The sequence below is a fragment of the Nicotiana tomentosiformis genome, chromosome 7 (assembly GCF_000390325.3).
Source record: "Nicotiana tomentosiformis chromosome 7, ASM39032v3, whole genome shotgun sequence".
In the NCBI taxonomy this organism is placed as follows: Eukaryota; Viridiplantae; Streptophyta; class Magnoliopsida; order Solanales; family Solanaceae; genus Nicotiana; species Nicotiana tomentosiformis.
Window position 1 is genome coordinate 45,399,522 of NC_090818.1, and position 25,648 is coordinate 45,425,169.

The following is a 25,648-nucleotide window of genomic DNA, read 5'->3' on the forward strand; positions in this document are numbered from 1 at the left end:
CGAGATTCAAGAAGACAACTACAACACGTGAGGAAAAACATAGCAAATAAAGGTAAATAACAAGGGCGCTCCCGAGGTACCGCCTCGTAGTCCCAAAAGTAAATACACAACAGGGGCACTCCCGAGGTACCACCTCGTAGTCCCAAAAGTAAATATGCAATGGAGGCGCTCCCAAGGTATCGCCTCGTAGTCCTAAAAGTAAATACACAACAGGGGGTACAGTCTCGTAGTCCCAAAAGTAAATATGCAACAGGAGCGCTCCCGAGGTACCGCCTCGTAGTCCCAAAAGTAAATACATAACAGGGGCGCTCCCGAGGTACCGCCTCGTAGTCCCGAAAGTAAATATGCAACAGATAACCAATGGGACAATGAAGTTACAGCAAGGAATCCTACAGTTAAAGACTGAATACAAAATCAAGGAAACAGGTAATCCAACTAAGCATGTTGCACAAATTGCAAGTAAGAGATACGACACGTAAACATGCGACATTAGGCTAAACATGATGACTACACATGCTAGAGTAACTCACTTAAGGAATTTAAAAGGAAACTACTTAGCAAGAACCAGATTTTTAACATTTAACCCGAGTACGCACTTGTCACCTCGCGTACACGGCCTTCATGTATTGCAAATACCATAACAGTACCAAAACCCACACAAGGTTAGACAAGTCACTTACCTCAAATCCCGCTAAATCAATCAATAAGAATGCCTTTCCCTCGACTTTTCAACTCTGATCGGCTCGAATCTAGCCAAAACAATTACATACTATAAATATAAGTATAAGAAACTAATTTAAATAATAAATTTACGACATTAGCAAAGAATTGGAAAATCGCCCCAAAAAGTCGACCGGGGCCCACATTTCGGAACCCGACCAAAATCTCAAAATCCAAACACCCATTCGATAACGAGTCCAACCATACAAGAATTACTCAAATCCGACCTCAAATCGCCTTTCAAATCCCCAAATTTTAATCTAAAAAGTTTTCCCAATTTTTCTTCAGATTCCCAACTAAGAACACTAATTAAATGATGAAAACAATAATAGATTCGTTTAATATAGCCAAAACCGAGTGAGAATTTCTTACCCCAATGATTTTTAGAGGGCAAAAATTTTTAGATTTGCTCTAAGTCCAATTTTTGTTTCGTAAATCATTCAGAATCCACCCGAGGCCCCCGGGACCTCAACCAAATATACCAAAAGTCCTAAAACATCATATGAACTTAGTCGAGCTTTTAAATCATATCAAACAACGTAAAAAACACGAATTGCATATTGATTCAAGCCTAATGAACTTTAGAACTTCTAACTTCTACATTCGACGCCGAAACCTATCAAATCAAGTCCGATTGACCTCAAATTTCGCATACAAGTCTCAATTGACATTACGGACCTACTCCAACTTCCGGAATCAGAATCCGACCTCTATATCAAAAAGTCCACTCCCGATCAAACTTTCTAAAAATCAACTAATTTTTCAACTTTCGCCAATTAACGCTGAAATGACCTACAGACCTCCAAATCAACCTCCGGACACGCTCCTAAGACCAAAATTACCCCACGGAGCTCTTGGAACCATCAAAATTCTATTCCGGAATCGTCTTCATACTTCTATTTTAGGGACTACGTGTCCCATTTCACTCCAAAACCAAAAATCAAAAATCAAACCTCCCGGCAAACCTAACCACAGAATGAAATAAAGGGAGCAATAAATAGGGGTTCGTGGCCAATTCTCTCAAAACGACCGGCCGGGTCGTTACATTTCTAACATCAAGATTTGAGTAAGCTGTACAATTGCAATCAGCCAAGCACAATTTCTCGCATTCTTCAAGGTTCATGCTCCAATTATACCAGGTGTGTCTAGAATTCGGCATCTTGATACCTGTAAATTTAAGAAAACCATATCGATTACAATCCATAGAAGTTCTCCTTACACAACCACTAGACTAGTCTGTTGCATACCATCTTGGTTACAATCCAAAGAAGTTCTCCTTACACAACCACTAGACTAGTGTGTTGCATACTGTTGAGGATACCTGTGAAGACATAATTAAGTAATCAAAATAAATTTTTACGTGCTTGGTCCAAGAAACAGAATTATGTAATTAAAAATGTGCTCTCTTTAATACTTAAGAAGAGATGATCACATAGTTTAACAAATACCTAGACTTGAAACCTTTCAGACAATCACATGGAGGAGAGTTATTGATGTTGCAACTTGCATAAGGACTACATAAAGCAAAATGATCATAGTTATCAAATTGCGCTGTCAAATAGAGAAACCAGCTCTGACTGCGCTCAATCCATATTAGGTGTTCTAACACCCCAGCTGAGTTGATCACCACCCTGGTGGGCAGGGACGCATTCTTTATATCGTATTTGTAGTAAATTTCCTGCTGATTAATAACAAACTCGAAAGTATAATATGTATTTGGTTTATTATTCGGACTATCACTAAATGCAATACCATTTCATGGCCCTAAGCTATATACTATAGATGACTTTTTCAACACGAGTAATTGTGGGTGTCCATGAGAATCAAGACGGTTAACATATTCTCCAGGACCAGGACCGCTCTTCCATGACAATGTGTACCAATCCATGCCAGTGACTAAAATATGTCCAAGCTTCATGCCAGGTAATAAAGTATTTCCTGGAAAATCAAAACTCTGCCACGTGAAATTAGTTTCCGGATCCCTATCATTTCCATCACTGATAACAAGATTCCCAGAATCCAGGAGGCATGCTTTTGGATTATTTAAAGACCTTGATGACCAAATTGAGGCATTGGAACTGTTGACAAGCACAAGAATTCCATTAGGATTGAGTGTTAACACCCCTGAAGTGTCATTTAGTGGAATATTTCTTGTTGGCAACCCTGTTATTTGTGGCTTGGATTATTTCAGGGGCGGCTCAATAAATATGGAGGCCTAAAGAAAAAATTCAATGAGAGGCTCTTTTTTTATATAAAAGAAAAAACTCATATAATTTCATTTAAATTCTGTATTTATAGTTTTTTATATGCAAAGTTATTAATAATTTTATCTAATCTATTTATTTTCTCTTGAGATATACACGTTGTGAGACTGTATTAAAATTTTAACCATTTATCGAATCCTTTCTCAATTTATGGTCTAGAAAGTGATTCCCAAAAAGACATGTTTTCTCAATTTATGATCAACAATTTAATCATACTTTTTTACTATAAAAATTTGTACTTTCTCATTTAAAGTACTAAATATTCTTCTAAAAATAAATGAATATATAACCTATTAGAAAATTTTGGGGCCCAAAAAATTATGAGACCCAAAGCAGCTGCTTTAGCAGCCTTACCCTTGGGCCGGCATTGGGTTATTTTCTTGTATTTTTAGGAAATCCATAATCCCTATAGGTTTGGGAAAATCCATTGTTCTAATAATTTTGGGTAAGGAAAACTTATTTTCCTTGTCAAATTGGGAAACCTCTCTCTTATAGGTTTGAGACTATTTGATATATCTATATATGGGTTGTATAGTTGGGGATTTTATAAATTATAGTGTGTTTTTCTTCTCATCATAGTGAAAAACTCTCTCTGCTTCTGCCTCGCATATTAGGCTTAGCCGAACCTCGTTAAATCCTTGTGTTGATATTTTCTTCTCTATTTGCTTTGTGTGTGATTGTGTGCCAATTAACCCTCGATTTTCCGCAACAATTGGTATCAGAGCAAGGTTCGAGTTTCTGCATATAAACTAGGGTTAAGATATCTTCATCATATATAACAAAGTACGAAGTAGAGAAATTTGATAGGGGTTTTAGTTTCAGTCTATGAAAGATTAGGATGAAATCGTCCCTAGTATTACAAGGTTTATGGAAGGCAATTAATGAGGATTTTCTTGAAGAGATGAAAGAGACAGAGAAGGCAGACCTAAAAGAGAGGGCTTTGAGTGTGATCTTCGGGAAATTGCTGAAGAAACTTCTGCATCAACGGCATGGAAGAACCTGGAAGATCTGTACTCTAAGAAATCGCTGACAAAACACCTCTACCTGAAAAAGAGGTTATACTATCTCCGTATGAACGCGAAGTACACCTGATAAAACTCACCTTGATGAATTTAATTCAATTATAATGGACCTGAAGAATGTGGATATCAACATTGAGAGTGAGGATCAAGCCTTGATTGTGTTATGTTCTTTATCACCGTCTTATGATACTTTTGCCGATACACTGCTATATGGGAAAGATAGTATTTCATTGGAAGATGTTAGTAATGCACTAAAGTCTAAAGAGTTGAAAAAAGAGCTTTTCAAACAACAGATTTGAGGTGAGGGTCTTGTGTGTAGAGGAAGAACACAACAAAAGGACTTTAACAGGAAAAAGTCAACCGCCAGATCGAAGTCTAGAGAAAGGGAGCAAAACTGTTATGAGTATGGGGAGCAAGGTCACTACAAGATAGATTGTCCTAAGCTGAAAGAGAAAAGAGGGAAGCAGAAAATAAATAATTCTGCAAATATTGTTGACACTAGCAATAATTCTGATGATAGTGACTATGTAGAGGAAGTCTGTGCTGCGATTTCTAGTCATGGGCAAAATTTTTGGGTTCTTGATTCTGGTGATACTTTCCACATGTGTCCACACAAGAATTGATTTGCAACTTACAAGCAGACGAGTGAGACTGTCTACATGGGAGATGATAATCTATTACCAGTAGAGGGGATTGGTAACATCAAATTGAGAATGTTCGATGGAATTATCAAAAACATTGAGTGTTAGCATGTTCCCCGAATAAAGAAAAATTTGATTTCCCTTTCGACTTTGGATGATCAAGGGTATCATTTTCATTCCGAGAATGGAATACTTAAAGTGTTTAAAGGCTCCATGGTACTCATGAAGGGTAAAATACATTTTTAATTGTATCATCTTCAGGCTAGTGTAGTTGAAGGCGAAACTGTTGTAGCTCCTGAAAGAAGTGATCTAAATCAATCTCAGTTGTGGAACTTGCGACTTGATCATATGAGTGACAAGATATTGTCTTTGTTGAGCAAGTAGAATTTGCTGGATATGTACAAAAATCAAGTTTTGAATTTTTGTGAGCATTGTGTGTTTGGTAAATAGACAAGAGTAAAATTTAGCAAGAGGGCAGAGCACAAGACCAGAGACAAGTTAGATTATATATACATTCTGACTTATGGGGTCCAAACAGAGTTCCCTCCAATAGTGGTGCCAGATATTTTATGACTTTGATTGATGATTACTCAATGATGATGTGGGTATATTTTCTGAAAATAATAGATGAGGCATTTCCGACATTTGTTAAATGGAAGACAATGGTTGAGAGGCAGACAGAAAAAAACGTTAATCATCTTCGGGCTGGAAATTAATGGGTTGTAATTTTTCAATCTTGAGTTTAATAATTTCTACAACAGAGAGGGCATAGTAAGACACCGTAATTGTGTCAGAACACCATAACAGAATGGTGTTGCAGAACGAATGAACAAAATGCTTTATGATAGGGCACGAAGAATGCTTTCACACTCTTGTGTTAGCAAAGATTTTTGGGCTGAAGCAATCAATATAACTTATTATTTGGTCAACAAATCTCGATCCACAACTATTGAGTTCAAAACTCCTTTTGAGGTTTGGTCTGGTTCGCCCGCTGATCATTCAAATTTAAGGATATTTGGTTGTCCCGCTTATACTCATGTGAGGGGTGGAAAACTTGAGTCGCGGGTTAAGAACTGCATATTTTTAGGGTGTGCAATTGGAGTGAAAAGTTATAGGTTGTGATGCACAGATTAAAAGACTCTAGGGCTAATTATCAGTAGGAATGTAACATTCAATGAATCTGCTTCAATGGACAGTCAGAGTGATACGTCAATAGCAGAAACAAATCGCGGTGTCAGTGACCGCATAGAGCTAAAAATTGAATCCTCACTAGCTTGGCCCAGTAGTTCTAAAGTAGAGGAAGTGGAGGAGGTTTAAAATATTGATCAAGATAATAATGTTGGTGCACCTACACAACAATAACTATATAGCATTGCAACATGTTATGGCCACAAAGGTTTACAAACGTAGTTGATGGAAATTTTCTTGGATATAGGAATCCTATGGGATTTGCTTTGACAGTTGCAGAGATCGTTGCTGATTTTGAGTGTTATAGCTATCCAGAAGATATTTTTAGTGTAGAACCAAATTGACGAATTAGTGTTATGGCTGAAGAGATTGAGTCTCTTAACAAATTTAGGTGTTGCCTAGACATGGTTGATGTGTGCGGCAATGGGTAGAGCCCTTGCGAGGGCTGAGGGCAAGGTAGAGAAGCGTGCTCCTATTGATGAAGAAAATTCAAGCCAAAAGGAAAATTTGTTATTTGTGGCTTGAATTACTTCATTGTATATTATTCTAATAGATTTGGGAAAGGAAAACTTATTTTCCTTGTCAAATTGGGAAACCTTTCTCTTATAGGTTTGAGACTATTTGGGATCTATATATACGGGTGGTAGTTGGAGATTCTATAGATTGTATAGTATTTTTCTTCTCATCATAGTGGAAAACTCTCTGCTTCTGCCCCGACGATTAGGCTTTGCTGAACCTTGTTAAATCCTTATGTTGATTTTTTCTTCTCTATTTATTTTGTGTGTGATTGTATGCTATGATTTATGCAACAAAACCAGACGACAGTTCCAGTTGCTATATTCTTGTACCATATGCCAACATAGCGATTCTTGGAATTTCTGGGGCTGAAAAATTCAAGTTCATAAAGCTCACCAGCTGAATCAATTGTGTCACCATCTCTAATGGGTTTATCTGTAGTGATCGTGTCTAATGCTGCGGAAGTTAGTAAGACCAAGAGAAAATGGGATCAAATGAATGAATAATTGAAATGTGAATTGGAGTTTGGAAGCATCTTATCGAAATGGCTCATTTTATTTTGTCACGACCTAATTTTTCCTTCGTTGGGTATCGTAATGGCACTAATCTTAGGGACTAGGTAGGCCTAACATTTATTAAATAACAACAATAATTAAATAACATCTAACAATCTTTGAAATGGAAACCTCCAAAATAAAATTATAATTTTTCAAAATCAGTAGTACAAGTCATAAGCTCTACAGAGTGTTTGCTAGAAAGCTTCTAAATACAACTGTCCAAAAATAAGAATAAACAGTGCAAAATGAAGACTTGAAGGTGACTCTGAAGCCTGCGAACGCAACAACAGGTTTACCTTGAGTCTCCACAACAATGACCCACACAACTGCTAACGAACAATACCTAGATCTGCACAAAAATGTGCAGAAATGTAGAATGAGCACACCACGACGGTGCCCAGTAAGTATCAAGACTAACCTCAGTGGAGTAGTGACGAGGTACAGTCAAGACACTCACTAGTCAAATAACCTGTGTCATGCTAAAATAATCGAGAACAAATAACAGTGGTATAAACAGTAAGGCAGCAAGAACACCACAATTATTGCTCCGACAAATAAGAAAGAACACAAGTACAACCAATTAAACAAGTCTTTCACATAAGAACCCTTTAAATAAAATACCCTCCAAATATATATATTTCTTCAAATAAGTATCCTTCGAATATAAAACTCTTTCAAATAAATATCTTTAAAAATATAATTCTTCAATTTAAAAGTCACCCTGTGACATCTCATTTCAAAATCATCAAATACGGGTCTCAACCCACCTTTAAATTTTCTACGGCACCTCGTGCCCACATTTCTACCACAACTGCACGGACTACTCACGTGCCAATAATATCAATGTATATAAGATCCACATGATCAATTTATTCCTAATAAGGTAAGTTTAAATATTTTTTTAAATCAAGTAAGAAATCAACAAAAGAATGAATTTATTTTAGAAATCATTCGGGCAGAGAAAATAACATTTCAATAAAAACGAAATACCTGATAGTTGCTAATTTGGATGTGAAACTTATAAGAATTAAAGCATACAACTATTTCTTTTATTCAAAACAACTTAACCTTAAAAATTAGTAAAAACTAGAAACACAAATCCTCAGTCTCGTACAAGAGCCAAAGCCAACACATTACAACAAGGAAAACAAACACACAATAAATTCAAATAATACATCACGGAAGAACACAGAGATTTACATATCACGAAAAAATAAAATAACCAAAAGCAAGTGCAACCATAGAAAATATCAACAAAAAGAGCACTCCCGAGGTACCGCCTCGTAGTCCCAAAAGTAAATATGCAACATCAACAATGCCCCCAGGCCATCACAAATCAATCCCCGACATAGCCTACCTTGTCTCGCCACGTGTGCAATAATAAAGTAAGTGCCCGCCTTGTCTCGCCACACGTGCATAATAATATTCCCACCTTGTCTCGCCACATGCGCAAACCCACAAACATATATAAATAGCCCGTCTTATCAAGCCGCATGTGCATAGATCAATAGTAATAATAGCACGGCAGAAACCTCGTGCAAACACCCGAACATAACTCCCACAATATAATGTGCCAATATCACATCTCATAAACTGCACCTCAAGTGCTTAAATATTACAACATAGGACAAAAATCAACAATACCTTATTTTTCACAATAAGGAGCCCATGGCTCGACCATAATGTGCACAAAAACCTTAACAAAATATCCGGAAGTGAACAACTCAACAAAATAATATTTCACATAAAAATCAAGGTGGCAATCACACCAAATCATCGTGTAAAAATAATTTCAACAAACAAGGATCTAGGCATGACAAATAGAGGATTTAATAAGTGCTAATAATTTTCAATTTAATACATAAAGGCATCTACGGATTTTTAATCAATGAAATTTGCACATATAAATCAAGTACGTACTCGTCACCTCGCATACATGGTTTTCAATTACACAAATTGCACATAAGACTCAATGCCTAAGAGGTAATTCCCCCACTCGAGGTTAGGCAAGATACTTACCTTTTTGAAGCTAGGCCGATATTCCAAAATAGCCTTCTTGTTTGAATTGACCTCCGGACCGCTCAAATCTATCCAAATTAATTGTACAACTTCATTAAAATTCATCGAAAATAATTTCAGAAAATAATACGTCGACTTAAAAATTTATTCCAAAAAGTCAACAAAAGTCAATGCGGGACTCGCCCTTTGGAACCCGGCATAATTTTCATGAAATACGAACACCCATTCCGATATGAGTTCAACCATACCAATTTTATCGAATTCCAATAATAACTCAACCTCCAAATCTTAAATTTTCATTTTTGGAAGATTTTACAAAAATCTTGATTTTCTTCCATTAAATCCGAATTAAATGATGGATTCAAAGACCTAATCATGAAAATTAATCAAAACTAGATAAGAATCACTTATCCCAAACACCCACGCAAGAATCTCTCCAAAAATCGCCTTCTACCGAGCTCCAAATATGATTTTGAGGTATGAACTCAAATCCTCGTTTTTGGTACTTTTAATTCTGCTCAGATAGGCCTTCTTCGCGTTCGCGAAGGCCAAAACCCAACTGCCTCAAATCCTTCATCGCGTTCGCGACCTCCTTGTCGCATTCGCGAAGGCCAACTGTTTATGCCCCATCATTTCCTCTTCGCGTTCGCGACCTCCTCGTCGCGTTCGAGATGACCAGCTGACCAGTTCCTTTGCGTTCGCGTTCGCGAAGGCCAAACGATCTCAGGCTCCTCTCTTCCTTTCTTCTTTGCGTTCGCATTGCTTTGGCTGCGTTCGCGAAGGCTTGCCCAGCTCCTTCTTCGCGTTCGCGTCCCCTACTTCGCGTTCGCGAAGGCTAAACCAACCGCCCCTCAAATTCCTCTTCGCGAACGCGGGACTCCCTTCGCGTTCGCGAAGAAGGAAACCAGACTTCAGCAACAGCAGTCCAAACAATTCCAATTTGGTCCAAAACCACCCTGAAACACACCCGAGCCCCTCGGGACCTCGTCCAATCATACCAACCTGTCCCATAACACAACACGGACCTGCTCGAAGTCTCAAATCACATTAAACAACATCGAAATCATGAATCGCACCCTAATTCAAGCTTAATGAACTTTGAAACTTCAACTTCTACCATCAATGCCGAAACCTATCAAATCAAGTCCGATTGACCTCAAATTTTGCACACAAGTCACATTCGACATTACGGACCTACTACAACTTCCGGAATTGGATTCTGACCCCGATATCAAAAAGTCACCCCCCGGTCAAACTTTCCAAAATTTTGAATTTCGCCATTTTAAGCTTAATTCCACTACAGACCTCCAAATAATTTTCGGGACACGCTCCTAAGTCCAAAATCATCATACGGAGCTAACGGAACCGGCGGAACACCATTCTGGAGTTGTCTTCACATAGTTCCGACTACGGTCAAAATCCTAATAATAAAGCTTCCTTTTTAGGGACCAAGTATCCCAAATTACTCTGAATCATCCGGTAACTGAATTCAACCACGCTCGCAGGTCAATACACGTAATACGAAGCTTCTTGGGGCCTTATGCCACCGAATGGGACTTAAATTCTTGAAACGACAAGTCAGGTCGTTACATTCTCCACCTCTTAAACAAACGTTCGTCCTCGAACGTGCTAAGAATCTTTCTGAGGACTTTAAATTACTGAGTATATTCTTGCACACATACTTGTGGGTAATTCTACATTCCCGCAATTTAACACGGGTCTGACAACACCATCTCAATTGAGATTATTTCTTTTCTCCATTCTTATAAGCTTTAGAGAAAAATCCCTAACCCTCTAATAATTTCTAAAATGCCTGATTTTCCCTTCGATGCACGGTATTAGTCTCAACTGGCTATAACAACTCGTGCCTATGCACACATCAACTATTTTGATAGTGTTGAAGTACTTCAAAATTTTTCTGGGGTGTTTCATTCTCCCCCGCTTAGGATCATTCTCTCTCAAACACATAACATAACTTATCTCTTCCTTTGCAAATCTCAATCCTCCAAATTTTACTAACTCCCAAATGTTTTTCAGAAATTTCGGCAGAGTCTCCCCTGTAATTGGGCCTATCCACCTGCCAGAGTAACACCAAAACAACTCCTAACAACCCATCCACAACCCAACACAATACCACAAGGTATATATCAATAACACCAATATCAACATTACAAGCACTGCATTATCATAATGATATTAGGACATGAAGCACATCATATGTATGCTCATTACCACATCTCTAGTCTTAAAAGTTGTTCATAGTTAATTCCAGCATCATCAGTTAATATCTTATTAACCCACCACCTCATTTTGAATTTTCACAACACTTACAACAGAATGTGAGGCATGAAGACCTTATGATTGCTTACTCGGATTAATGAGTCACATTTAACGCCACTTGAGCACTCATCTCATAAGTTAAAACTCAATGTTTATAGCATGAAAATAGCTGAATATGAGCAGAAAATATACAAGAATTATCAAAATAAGCCTAACAGGCATGACTCCATATTAATATTATTGTACAAATTAAATTTCACAAAGGGAGAATTTTTAACTCATAAATATTTCACCACAAGGACCTCGTCCTTATATAACTTCCATCGCGGCTTGCAACCCGGTTTAAATATTTCACATCATATAAAAAAAATGCGAGGATCTCGTCCTCAACTTCGTATCCCAAGTATTTTGCACATTGTGCTAACTGAAATTTCAATTTCCTTTATTTATTCCTTTCAATAAATTCCGTAAACAGTTTTCACAACATATAATGAACTCTCATACCGGTAGGGCGTATAATTCATAAAAATTGAAATCAATTATTCCGAAACACATTTAACCCATTGTAATGAATAATAAAAAATTTACTTTTGGACTTATACCCCTCAATGGTGTACAAAATAAAATGACAGACACGGGTTCACATCTTTAAATCTCCCAACAGGGATAAACATATAAGTGAGTCACAAATTTACGAAGCTCACCCATAAGTGGAGCATAATAGGAGGACTCACCTCAATATTCAAAACCGAATCAAATTAAGAGAAAAATATCCTTTTATAACAAAAATTAGGATCGTAACTGTAACGTCACCATCTGGTGTATTGGCCTCAGCCAAATCATAGCAATTATAACAACGGGTCGGGTCTCCACCTCTTAGGTGCCCACTACCCGCCTATCCTCCACCTCTAGCTGACTGTGCACGTGGAGTATTAACTGGTATAAATCTTATAGCCTAAATATTATAATGAAATCCGTCTCTTCCAAGTCTGGGGCATTCCTCTTGATGCGTGTGGTACAATCACACTGATAACAACCCCTCTGAGCTCGCGGCTGCTCGTACTGAGTCTGTGCCGGATAATTGGAATAACTACTGTAAGAATCTCGTGTCGGTGGTGCATTGCAAGAACTTATTGGAGCACCTCGAGTAATCTGATGTGCGAACTGAGCTAGCTGACTGTTCGAGCCTCTGCTATAATGGGTCCTAGCTGAAGAGTAAAATTCACTGAACCCTCCAGATCTTCGAGACCTTTTGGCCTCTTTAGACTCCCTTTCCTCGCCTAAAACACAATCAATATCCCTTGCAATCTCCACTACTTGTTGAAATGGAGTATCAATTTGCAACTCTTTAGCCATGCATATTTTAATATCATAATCGAGCCCCTCAATGAATCTGCGGACCCGTTCTCTGATTGTAGGAACTAATATAGGTGCATGACAGGCTAACTCACTGAACTTGTTAGCATATTCTGACACTGTCATAATGCCCTGATGCAACCGTTCAAACTCTGTGCGCCACACATCTCGGAGAGTCTGGGGAACAAACTCTTTCAAGAACATTTCTGAAAATTGAGCCCAAGTTGGTGGTGTTGCATCGGCTGGTCTACCTTCTTCATAGATTTTCCACCACCGATACGCTGCGCCTAAAAGTAAAAATGTAGTAAAGGAAACTCCGCCCACTTCCACAATACCCATGATGCGGAGAATACGGTGACACTTTTCTAGAAATCCTTGGGCATCCTCTGAAGCTGTGCCACTGAAAGTAGGTGGGTCATACTTTTTAATCCTCTCAAGCCTCTTTTGTTCTTTTTCTGATGCCTCTAGCCTATCCTCAGGCTGAATCGGAATAACGGGTTATACTGGTACTATACCTGGAACCTGACCAATGTGAACTTGTTGCTCTGGAGTTACTCTGGCTGCGACACGTGCTCCTCGTCGGCCTCTGCCTTTGCCCCTAGCGACATTCGCTCTGGGGTAACGTTATCAGCAACTGCAGCTTGTGTCCTCACCATCTGTGAGAGAATGGAATGATAAAAGTTCAAACTTCGAGATCAATGTACTCGCACAATGGAATGAAAGAAGTGAGATTATCCTAATAGTTCTGTAGCCTCTCGAAGATAAGTACAGATGTCTCCGTACCGATCCGCAAGACTACTAAACTCGCTTATGACTTGTAGCACCTATGAACCTAGAGCTCTGATACCAACTTGTCACGACCCATTTTTCCCTCCGTTGGGTATCGTGATTGCTCTTAGTCTTAGGGACTAGGTAAGCCTAACATTTATTAAATAACAACAATAATTAAATAATATCTAACAATCTTTGAAATGAAAACCTCCAAAATAAAATTATAATTTTACAAAACCGGTAGTACAAGTCATAAGCTCTACAGAGTATTTTCTAGAAAGCTTTTAAATACAACTGTCTAAAAATAAGAATAAACAGTGCAAATTGAAGACTTGAAGGCGACTCCGAAGCCTGCGAACGCAGCAACATGTTTACCTTGAGTCTCCACAGCAACGACCCGCACAACTGCTAACGAACAATACCTGGATCTGCACAAAAATATGCAGAAGTGTAGAATGAGCACACCACGGCGGTGCCCAGTAAGTATCAAGACTAACCTCAGTGGAGTAGTGACGAGGTACAGTCAAGACACTCACTAGTCAAATAACCTGTGTCATACTAAAATAATCGAGAACAAATAACAGTGGTATAAACAGTAAGGCAGCAAGAATACCACAATTATTGCTCTGACAAATAAGAAAGAACACAAGTACAACCAATTAAACAAGTCTTTCACATAAGAACCCTTTAAATAAAATACCCTCCAAATATATATATTTCTTCAAATAAGTATCCTTCGAATATAAAACTCTTTCAAATAAATATCTTTAAAAATATAATTCTTCAATTTAAAAGTCACCAAGTGACACCTCATTTCAAAATCATCAAATACGGGTCTCAACCCACCTTTATATTTTCTACGGCACGTCGTGCCCACATTTCTACCACAACTGCACGGACTACTCACGTGCCAATAATATCAATGTATATAAGATCCACATGATCAATTTATTCCCAATAAGGTAAGTTTTAAAAAACAATTTAAATCAAGTAGGAAATCAATAAAAGAATGAATTTATTTTAGAAATCATTTGGGCGGAGAAAATAACATTTCAATAAAAACAAAATACCTGATAGTTGCTAATTTGGATGTGAAACTTATAAGAATTAAAGCATATGCCAATTTTTTTTATTCAAAACAACTTAACCTTAGAAATTAGTAAAAACTAGAAAAACGAATCCTTAGAGTCTCGTACAAGAGCCAAAGCCAACACATTACAACAAGGAATACAAACACACAATAAAATCAAATAATACATCGCGGAAGAACACAGAGATTTACATATCACGGAAAAATAAAATAACCAAAAGCAAGTGCAACCATAGAAAATATCAACAAAAAGAGCACTCCCGAGGTACCGCCTCGTAGTCTCAAAAGTAAATATGCAACATCAACAATGCCCCAGGCCATCACAAATCAATCTCCGACATAGCCCACCTTATCTCGCCACGCGTGCAATAATAAAGTATGTGCCTGCCTTGTCTCGCCACACGTGCATAATAATATTCTCACCTTGTCTCGCCACATGCGCAAACCCACAAACATATATAAATAGCCCGCCTTATCAAGCCGCATGTGCATAGATCAATAGTAATAATAGCACGGCAGAAACCTCGTGCAAACACCCGAACATAACTCCCACAATATAATGTGCCAATATCACATCTCATAAACTGCACCTCAAGTGCTTAAATATTACAACATAGGACAAAAATCAACAATACCTTATTTTCCACAATAAGGAGCCCATGGCTCGACCATAATGTGCACAAAAACCTTAACAAAATATCCGGAAGTGAACAACTCAACAAAATAATATTTCACATAAAACTCAAGGTGGAAATCACACCAAATCATCATGTAAAAACAATTTTAACAAACAAGGATCTAGGCATGCCAAATAGAGGATTTAATAAGTGCCAATAATTTTCAATTTAATACATAAAGGCATCTACGGATTTTTAATCAATGAAATTTGCACATATAAACCAAGTACGTACTCGTCACCTCGCATACATGATTTTCAATTACACAAATTGCACATAAGACTCAATGCCTAAGAGATAATTTCCCCACTCGAGGTTAGGCAAGATACTTACCTTTTTGAAGTTAGGCCGATATTTCAAAATTGCCTTCTTGCTTGAATTGACCTCCGGACCGCTCAAATCTATCCAAATTAATTGTACAACTTCATTAAAATTCATCGAAAATAATTTCGGAAAATAATACGTCGACTTAAAAATTTATTCCAAAAAGTCAACAAAAGTCAATGCGGGACCCGCCCCTCGGAACCCGGTATAATTTTCATGAAATACGAACACCCATTCCGATACGAGTTCAACCATACCAATTTTATCGAATTCCAATAATAACTCAACCTCCAAATCTTAAATTTTCATTTTTGGAAGATTTTAAAAAAATCTTGATTTTCTTCCATTAAATCCGAATTAAATGATGGATTCAAAGACATAGTCATGGAAATTAATCAAAGCTAGATAAGAATCACTTACCCCAAACACCCACGCAAGAATCTCTCCAAAAATTGCCTTCTACCGAGCTCCAAATTTGATTTTGAGTTATGAACTCAAATCCCCGTTTTTGGGACTTTTAATTCTGCTCAGATAGGCCTTCTTCGCGTTCGCGAAGGCCAAAACCCAACTGCCTCAAATCCTTCATCGCGTTTGCGACCACCTTGTCGCGTTTGCGACCACCTTGTCGCGTTCGCGAAGGCCAACTGTTTATGCCCCATCATTTCCTCTTCGCGTTCGCGACCTCCTCGTCGCGTTCGCGATGACCAGCTGACCAGTTCCTTCGCGTTCATGTTCGCGAAGACCAAACGATGGCAGGCTCCTCTCTTCCTTTCTTCTTCGCGTTCGCGTTGCTTTGGCTGCGTTTGCGAAGGCTTGCCCAGCTCCTTCTTCGCGTTCGCGTCCCCTACTTTGCGTTCCCGAAGGCTAAACCAACCGCCCCTCAAATTCCTCTTTGCGAACGCGGGACTTCCTTCGCGTTCGCGAAGAAGGAAACCAGACTTCAGCAACAGCAGTCCAAACATCTCCAATTTGGTCCGAAACCACCCCGAAACACACCCGAGCCCCTCGGGACCTCGTCCAATCATACCAACCTGTCCCATAACACAACACGGACCTGCTCGAAGTCTCAAATCACATTAAACAACATCGAAATCATGAATCGCACCCTAATTCAAGCTTAATGAACTTTGAAACTTCAACTTCTACCATCAATGCCGAAACCTATCAAATCAAGTCCGATTGACCTCAAATTTTGCACACAAGTCACATTCGACATTACTGACCTACTACAACTTCTAGAATCGGATTCCAACCCTGATATCAAAAAGTCAACCCCCGGTCAAACTTTCCAAAATTTTGAGTTTCTCCATTTCAAGTTTAATTCCACTTCGGAACTCCAAATAATTTTTCCGGACACACTCCTAAGTCCAAAATCGTCATACGGAGCTAACGGAACTCCATTCCGGAGTCGTCTTCACATAGTTTTGACTGCGGTCAAAATCCTAAGACTTAAGCTTCTTTTTTAGGTACCAAGTGCCCAAAATTACTCTGAATCATCCGATAACTGAATTCAACCACGCTCGCAAGTCAATACGCGTAATACGAAGCTTCTCCGGGCCTTATGCCGCCGAATGGGACTTAAATTCTCTAAACGACAAGTCGGGTCGTTACATATTTGTTTTCGAGAATTCTTAGTGAAGGTTTATCGCGGCTTCTACATTTTATTGGCAACAACCTAAAATTTTCTCCTGTGAATTCTTTTTAACTTTTTTACGAGTCAATCACTTCAGTTTACTGATCAATTGAACAATATCTCTTCCCAATTGAGTAATTCGTTCAACGTAACTGTTGGAGGCATGAAGGCGGCTAAGAGCTAGGGCTTATGAGTCCAAATTTATAGGTTACAATTAGAGCTACCGAGCCTAAGTAGAGATCTAACCATGGCCCCAAGTCCTCTAGACTGACCCATCACCATAAACACAGAATACCCATCTCAACCTTGTTCATAGAATTACAAGCCGGCGATGCACAACCGATATCGATCGCTCATATGCGCATATGAATGCGTGGAAGGAATTGAAGGAGTAATGTTACAAGAAAGTGAAATATTTGAAAGGGTTCTGCAGCCTCTCGAAGATAAGTACAGACGTCTCCGTACCGATCTGCAAGACTCTACTAAACCCGCTCATGCCTCGTGAGACCTATGTAACCTAGGCTCTGATACTAATCTGTCACGACCCAAAAACCTAACTTGTCGTGATGGCGCCTATCGTGGAACTAGGCAAGCCGACTCATTCCAAAACAAACTGATATTTTAATTTCAAGGCTATTTAGCGTAAAAAACAACCTTCGTAAAAGAGTTCAAATCAAAACAAAAGTGCGGAAAAGAAAAGCCCGACATCGGGGTGTCACTAGTCATGAGCATCTATTACAAACTGTCTAACAATTTCAAGACTAACTCAACCTGAAAAATTGCTAGATACAACTAAAGGAAGATAGGAGGGAGAAGAGCAGGGCTGCGATCGCCAGGCAGCTACCTTGCTATCCCCGGAAAAATCTGTAATCAGAATAGTCAACACACGCTACCATGTCCAAATACGCCTGAATCTGCACACAAGGTGCAGGGAGTAACGTGAGTACGCCAACTCAGTGAGTAACAACAATAAATAAAGACTAAGAAGTAGTGACGAGCAATAAGCATATAAAGTTCATTTCATGAAATATCAGTAAAATACCACATGCTTTTAAAATCAGGGTTTGAATCAAAACATCTCGTTAAAACCCAGTTCCAGCAAAATCATTTAAAGATATTTTTCAACAGTTTTCAAACAAGGCTCAATGCAAGATGAGCAAAAATGATGAAATCATAAACAGCCCCTCGGGAAAAACATCACTCATACACAGCCCCTCGAGCAAACCTCACAGTCACTCATGCCACTCGGGCACACCTCACAATCACTCATGCCACTCGGGCATACCTCATAATCAATCATGCCACCTAGTCACTCAGCACTCGACACTCGGCACTTGCACTCAGTAGCTACCTGCGCTCACTGGGGGTGTGTACAGACTCCGGAGGGGATCCTTCAGCCCAAGCTCTATAATCTACACGGACAACTCATATGCTGCACAGACAACTCACGTGCTATAATATCATATCAGAATCTGCATGGACAACTCACGTGCCATAAGGCCTGATGCGGCGTGCAGCCCGATCCCAAAAATATCCTCACAAATCAAGCCCTCGGCCTCACCCCGTCATAAACCTCTCAAGCCAATCGGGCATTTCGGTGAAAATAGGGTATTCAATCCAAAACAACATTTATATGCGTCAAAACTGAGTAAAAAACAGAGTTATGCATTAAACAGGTATAACCATGACTGAGTATAGATTTTCAATCGAAAACAGTGAGAGGATACAAAGAAAAGGCCCCAAAGGGTCCACACAGCACTAGCACAAGGCCCAAAATATGGCATTCAGCCCAATTTACAGAAACTCTTTCTAAAACATATAAGTATCATATAGTTTCAACAAAAATATGCAACTTTACAGTTGCTACGGGACGGACCAAGTCACAATCCCCAACAGTGCACGCCCACATGCCCGTCACCTAGCATGTGCGTCACCTCAAAATTGTAGAATGATACGAAATCGGGGGTTTTATACCCTCAAGACTAGATTTACAATCGTTACTTACCTCAAACCGGTCTAATCTCTACCCCGAAATGCTCTTGCCTCTCGACTCGGCCTCTAAATGCTCCAAATCTATTCACAATCAGTACAATACCATCAATATACGCTAATGGAATGAATTTCACAAGAAAAACTATCAAATTAACCCAAAACCCGAAATTGGCTCAAAATCGGCCCCGAGGCCCACGACTGGAATCGGGTAAAAGTTGCAAATTACGAACACCCATTCACTCACGAGTCCAACCATACTAGTTTCACTCAAATCCGATTTTGAATCAACATTCATATCCCAAAAATTCATTTTAAGAAGTTTCTACAAATTTCCCCAAATTCCCACCTCAAAGTACTAATCAGATGATGAAATCATTGATATATTCATCTATATTAACCAAATCCGGGTTAGAATCACTTACCCCGATGAATTTCTTGAAAAATACCTTGAAATATCGCCACAAACCGAGCTCCCTAGGTCCAAAATGTGAAATAATACCCTAAACCCCATTTATATAGTGCACCTCTGATCTCCCACTTCGTGGACCGCGAAATTTTGAGCGCGGCCGCTCCCCGGGTCCCGCGGTCGAGAAAGACTGGTGCATCTGCGAAATTCTTGGGGCTGCACTTCCAGGCTTTACTATTTTGGCCATAACTCTCTCTACAGATGTCCAAATGATGACTTCTTCATCTTTATGGAAACTAGAAACAAAGGGCTACAACTTTCGTTTTTGAATCATCTCAAAATTCATTGTAGATCAAAAGCTATAGGCTTCCGAAGTCGGACCAGCGGATCTACAGATCTGCCCTAGAGCGCCTCCGCGACCAAATTTATGCGCCCCCTCCTCCGCCCTCAGCGAAATTTTGCCGCCCTCAGAAAGATTTTAAGCTCCAAAACCATGCCTCAGTTCCGGTAATGCCCAGACTCGCTCAAAACTCACCCGAAACACACCCGAGGCCTCCGGGACCTCAACCAAACATGCCAACTAATCCTAAAACACCATACGAACTTAGTCGAACCTTCGAATCACTCAAAACAACATCAAAACTTTCATCAATTCAAGCCTAATTCTACCACGGGCCTCCAAATTACATTTCGGACGCTCTCCTAAGTCCAACATCACCTAGCAAAGCTAATGGAACCATCAGAATTTCAATCCGAGGTCAAACGCTAAAAAGTCAAACTTGGTCAACTCTCCCAATTTAAAGCTTCAACAATGAAATTCTTCTTCCAATTTGATTTCGAAATACCTTCAAACCAAAACCGATGATTCACACAAGTCAAAGTACATCATACAGAGCTACTTATGCCCTCAAACAACCGAGCGAAGTGCAAATGTTCAAAACGACTGATCGGGTCGTTACATCCCCCTGCACATTTACGTTTGGGACTACGAGACGGTATCTCGGGAGATCCCCTGTTGTATTTTTGTGTATTGAGCTATTACCTTCTATGATTTTTTTTCTTGTTAAATTTAGTCTTTACGTTACTGCGTTATTTCATTCTTGCCTTGCTTTATTATCATATTCCTATAGGGCCCGTACCTGACCTCGTCACTACTCTAACGAGGATAGGCTTGGCACTTACTGGGTACCGTTATTTTGTACTCATTCTACTCTTCTGCACATATTTTGTGTATAGATCCAGGTACTTTTTATCAGCCCCACTACTAGCTGAGAGTGCTTGCTGCTGTACGGAGACTTCAAGGTATATATGTCGCGTCCGTAGACCTCTGAGTCCCCCTCTATTCCCTCCTATGTCAGTTAGCTTCCTTACTTCTGTTATAATACTCTGGTATATAGAGATACTAGTTTCCTTCTGTAGCTTATGACTTATGATGTCCCAGGTTTTGGGAATATTGTGTATTACTGGAATGATGGATTTTGTACATGCCAAGTGGCATTGTAACCAGTCATTTAGTTACATGTTGTAGATAGTTGTTAAGTTTTACTTCCATTTTTGTTATTTCCGCATTTCGTTAGGCTTACCTAGTCGTAGAGACTAGATGCCATCACGACGTCTTACGGAGGGAGAATTGGGTCGTGAGAAGTTGGTATCAGAGCTCTAGATTTATAGGTTTCGTGAGTCACAAGCCGGTTTATTAGAATCTCGCAGATCGGTATGGAGACGTCTGTACTTATCCTCGGGAAGCTATGGAACTGTTAGGAAAATTTCACTACTTTGATTTCCTTGTCGTGCGAAAATTGTTGACTTCAAAAAAATTCTAAACTTCTGTATTCTATTCTCTCACAGATGGTGAGGGCACGTACAAGCGGATTTGATGACCAGGCACCCGCGCCCCCTGCTAGAGCTGCGAGAGGCTAGGGCTGGAGTAGAGGCCAAGGACGTCCACGTGGTGCAGCCAGAGCACCCGCACGAGCTGCTATAGAGCAGCCCCCAGTAGCTCCAGCTAAAGGGCAGACACATGAGGTACATGTTTCTGCACCAGCCCTCTAGGAGACTCTAGCCCAGTTTCTGAGCATGTTCAACACCTTAACTCAGGCTGGATTTATTCCACTTGCTCCTGCCACATCTCAGGCCGGGGGAGGAGCACAGACGCCCATCGCCGGTACTCCAGAGCAGTGGGTTCAGGTCGACCAGGTTCCAGAGATTGTACCAATGCAGCCGGTAGCTCCCGCTAAGCCCGAGGTTAGGGCAGCAGCTTCTGAGGTGGAGCAACTCAGACTTGAGAGGAACAAAAAGTACCACCCTCCCACATTCAACAGGTTGTGAGTATTTCTAGGAGATTGGAGGGCATGCTTGCCCGAGATAGAGAGAAAAGAGAGGCCAAGAGGTCTCGAGAGACTAGTTATTATTCTGGAGCTCGTGCCCCAGCAACTCTCCATAGTAGGAGTTATATGAGCCGCCCCGTTCATTCCGCTCTTCCAGCCGCCAATGGTGTTCCAGCTCCTTCTAGACCCCAGGAGCTTTATTATGCACCACCAGTATCTAGTGTGCCTCCTGCACGGGATGTTCATAGCAGCCAGTCCAACAGATCTGACCCAAGTCAACCACAACATCCACGCCCTCCGAGAGCTTGTTTTGAGTGTGGTGACACTCTCCATATGATTTGTCCTTACATATGTGATATGAAATGTGAGCACGAGGTGCCGCAGAAATATGATGATTAGGATATTGGCACATGAACTGTCCGTGCAATTGTGATATGAGTTGTGGGCAAGAGGTGCGTGAGTAAATAATAATTGTATTTTTGGCACGTGAGTTCGTGTAATTATGATAGAACTATGTGTACGAGGTGCCGTGAAAATATGAAAGTGGGCTGAGTCCCGTGTTACGAAACTATGAAAGTGGGATGAGACCCGTGCTTTATGATTATGAAATGAGGTGTTACAAAGTGACTTTTATTGGAAAGAAGTATATTCGAAAGACATTTATTTGAAAGAAGTGTATTTGAAAGATATTCATTTGAAAGAAGTATATTCTAAGGATATATATTTGAATGAAATATATTCGGAAGGTATTTATTCGAAAGAATTATATGTGAAAGATTTTTATTTGAAGGACATGTTTAATTGGTTGTACTTGTGTTCCTTATTCATTTGAGTAATAATTATGGTGTTCTTGTTGCCTTGTTGTTTATATCCCTGGTTGATTTTGCTGCTATTATTGCTAGTTGTTTTCTAGTACCATTGTATACTGCTATATTGCACAGGTTATTTGACTAGTGAGTGTCTTGATTGTACCTCGTCACTACTCCACCGAGGTTATTCTTGATACTTACTGGGTACCGACTGTGGTGTACTCATACTATACTTCTGCACATTTTTTTGAAGAGCCAGATATTGGAGATATCAGACTTGGGGAGAGTTAGTGGGTTGATCGCAAGAATTCAAGGTAGAGTTGCTTGGTCATCGCAGTTCCTTGGAGTCTTTCCATTTCATTATACTATTAATTATTATTCAAACAATATTGTATATTCGATCCTTGAGATTATTTAATATATCCAGTTAGAGTTCATGACTCAGTATTACCAGTCTTAGTAGTTTGTTTGAATATTTCCGTTGTTGGTTTTGACACTTATATTAAATTATATGTTTCAAGAAAAAAATGTCTTGAATTGTTGTTATAGTCGGCTTACCTAGTCTTAGAGACTAAGTGCCATCACAATGCCTGTGGTGGGATTTTGGGTCGTGACACCTCGGCTCAGAAAATGCAGTTGGAAATGCTCTTCAACTTGATGATAAAATAAAATAACTGTTAGAAAATAAAGACTGTAAAGTAAAGATAAGTATAAAGAGAAACTGATATATTATTCAACTTCAAACTGATGTACATAATGAACTGAAATCTCTTCTATTTATAGAAGAAATAAAGTTGTTGTGTAAGCTGCTACTGTAAGCTGTTGTATAAGCTGTTTGTAAGCTCCTACTACAAGTTGTTGTGTAAGCTCTTACTGTAAGTTGTGTATGCTGCTTGCAAGCTGTTATTGTACCAGCTATAGATAATCTTCTACATGAGTAATATTTATCCACAACGGAGTACCGAAATGATAAGCTTCTTCTGGAGGCTTATTTCCAATAGAGTACTAAATAGATAAACATATTTACGGTGAAGTCCAATAAGGGTAAGCTTGTTCAGGAAGCTTATTTATAACAGAGTAATAAATTGACATCCACAATATAAAATATTTATAACACTCCCCCTTGGATGTTCATTAAAAGATAATGTGCCTCGTTAAAACCTTAATACAAAAAATCTCGGGGGAAAAAGTTCCCAATGAAGGAAAGACAGTACACATATTTAGTAATACGCATTGCTAGCTAGCTCATTAAAAACATTATAAGGAAAACCATATGGAAAAAACCTTAGGATGGAAAAGGAGTACATCGCGTATTTTACTCCCCCTCATGAAAACCTTATTTCAAATATTTGAGTCTCCACATTCCAATCTTGTATACCATTTTCTCAAACGTTGAAGTTGGTAAGGATTTAGTGAATAAATTTTTCGGGTTGTCACTTGAATGGATTTGCTATTATCTCAGCATGATTTGAAGAAGTAGCAATAATAGATTGTTTTGTAGAGTTCCATGATATGACAGTACCTCCACATGTAAACACGTACCCAGTTTGAGATTGAGCTTTATGGGGATCAGATAAATAACCTACATCTGCATAATCAACAAGATTTGTACTATCTTTGTTAGTATAAAATAAACTCATGTCAAGAGTTCCTTTTAAATATCGCAATATATGCTTAATCCTGTTCCAATATCTTCTTGTAGAGAAGAGAGATATCTTGCTGGTAAATTAACAAAAAATGCCATATCAGGCCTTGTAGCATTAGCAAGATATATAAGTGCACCAATTGCACTGAGATAGGGTATTTAAGGACCAAGGAGTTCCTCATCCTCTTCTAGAGGTCGGAACAGATCCTTATTTACTTCAAGTGATCGAACAACCATTGGCGTACTCAATGGGTGCACTTTGTCCATATAAAAGAGCTTTAATACCCTTTCTCTTTAGGCAGATTGATGGATAAAGATCTCGTCTTCTAAATGTTCAATTTGCAAATCAAGGCAACGTTTTGTCTTTTTAAGATCTTTTATCTCAAATTATTTCTTAAGATATTCAATTGCCTTTTGGATCTCTTCTAGAGTTCCAACAAGATTTATGTCATCAACATAAACAACAAGAATAACAAATTATGATGACATTTTAATTATAAAAATACATGGACAAATGACATCACTTATATAACCTTCTTTCAGCAAATATTCACTGAGGCGATTATACCACATGCGCCCAGATTGATTTAAATCGTACAAAGACCTTTATAATATGATCGAGTACATTTAACCATACTTTGAACTATATGCTTCAGGAATTTTAAATCTTTCACGCATTTTAAATCCCATGGGATCTTCATATAGACTTACTCAAATAGTCATATATGTTATGACTTGCTTTTAAATAGCATGACATCTTCAGGTGTTTGGACTATAGATCTGATCCTCACAGTCTTTTATAATATTGTGCACTATATTGTATCAAAATATCGTCGACAATCATTTTGTAACGGTTCCTAAGCGATATAACTTGTTGAGATCTCATCACTTTCTTTATTTTCAGGTACTAGAACTTCTTCTGGGGTTTCATGAAATGTTATGTCGTGGGATCTTCTAGAGCTCATGTCCTCCTCATTGTGATCACTTTGATCATTTGCCCTATTTGTTTTCAACGATTGTTAACTGTGGAACCAATATATTTACTACGTTTTATGCGTGAAGTAAACTTTATCTTTCAGGGATTTTAATTTTAATAGGAGTGTTTGTATCTGAAATATGATATTTAATTTTGGATCAACAAATGCTTCTGGCATTTGACTTGAATTATCTTCTGAGTGAGGATCATACTAATGATAATTCGATTCATATAGCATATTTTTCAGCTGTTTATTTCATCCACCGAATGTTAGCAAAACTAACATATATCCCCTATCTTATTTGGGAAATCTATTTTTGTGCGTTGCGGTAGAGAAATTAATCATATACCACACATCAAAAGTTAATAGATAATAAAAATGTTTGGTTTCTGATCCTAAACCAATTGTGAGGGGAGGACTTATCATATTTTGTT

At 38.9% G+C, this 25,648-nt stretch overlaps 1 long non-coding RNA gene and 1 pseudogene across 1 annotated transcript in view; one reads left to right on the forward strand and one right to left on the reverse strand.

Moving 5' to 3' along the window:
- The window catches only part of LOC104101821 (uncharacterized), a 29,052-nt gene extending 3,607 nt beyond the window's left edge, over positions 1-25,445 (forward strand). The window contains exon 3 of the long non-coding RNA XR_011409657.1: positions 25,142-25,445. This is a non-coding gene — a long non-coding RNA (uncharacterized lncRNA). The remainder of the gene's footprint in view (positions 1-25,141) is intronic.
- Positions 1,209-2,902, reverse strand: LOC138896478 (G-type lectin S-receptor-like serine/threonine-protein kinase At4g27290; annotated as a pseudogene).
- Positions 25,446-25,648: the final 203 nt, after the last annotated feature.